Below are 1,127 nucleotides of genomic sequence, written 5' to 3'. Positions count from 1 at the left end.
ATTGAAATCTCTGTAACAAAATTTTTCATTACAAAGAATAATACTATCAGGGCTAAATTCTGCAAACATATATGATTTTTACTTTACTGCTGTTGTTTTAGCTATTGAACTGTCCTTTACTTCTTCACTTTTCTGTAATATTATTCTTGGTATAATATCAGAAAATGGATTGTTCAGTATTATAGTTTTTATCAATCTTGGAGAATAAAGTGATGTATCATTCTACAAAACAGAGGAAATATTATATTTATATCAATTCTAGATATATTTTCTTGTAAATATTAAATTTACCTCATATACAAGTGTTTTTTCAATTTTAAGCATATTATACATAGTTTCTCCAACAACTTTACCAAAGATTGTATGTTTATTCTGCAAATCTGGTGCAGAATTAAGAGTAAAGAAGAATTGTGGAACCATTGTCATTTTTCCCAGCATTAGCCATAGCAATTAAATCTCGTCGACAAAAACGTAATCTTGTATGAAATTCCTCCTAAAACACATATATCCAATAATTATTTTTAAATAAAAAAGGAATTCATTTTATTTTTAAATATGGTCTCACTTTAAATGGGTCTCCATATATTTTACCACTTTCTCCTGTACCTGTGAGATCACCATCTTGAGTTATGAATCTTTTGATAATTCCATGAAATATAGTGTCATCCTAATAATCTTTCATATATAATTGTATGAAATTTCTACATACCTTTGGAATTTCTTTTACCCATAATTCAAACTCAATATTACCAACAGCTGTCTCCATTATAACCTAGTTATAACAAATATAATAGTTTTATTAATGTAAAATACTTTTAAAATCAAATTTATTAAAATTCATTAATTATTATTGTAATTCAAATTAGAAATTATTTAATATATTAATGTAGAAATTTAGAAGGTAAATATTGCATATCGGTTAAATTTTTAAAAGCAGATATACAATTCATTGAAATATTATTAACTAATAATTATTACCTTACCCTTAATGGCTGGCTTTTGCATATAAATATTATTAATGTTTGTAAGTCTTCTGTAATAAAAAAAATTCTTCGTCAATAATATTTCATATTAAATCTTTAGGAATTTACAAATCAGTCAACCAAATGGTTCTTCTCTCAAATAAA

Source organism: Eufriesea mexicana, unplaced genomic scaffold (genome assembly GCF_001483705.2).
Source record: "Eufriesea mexicana isolate 0111107269 unplaced genomic scaffold, ASM148370v2 scaffold8199, whole genome shotgun sequence".
In the NCBI taxonomy this organism is placed as follows: domain Eukaryota; kingdom Metazoa; phylum Arthropoda; class Insecta; order Hymenoptera; family Apidae; genus Eufriesea; species Eufriesea mexicana.
The sequence above is the reverse complement of the archived record's forward strand: the minus strand, read 5'-3'. Positions refer to the sequence as shown.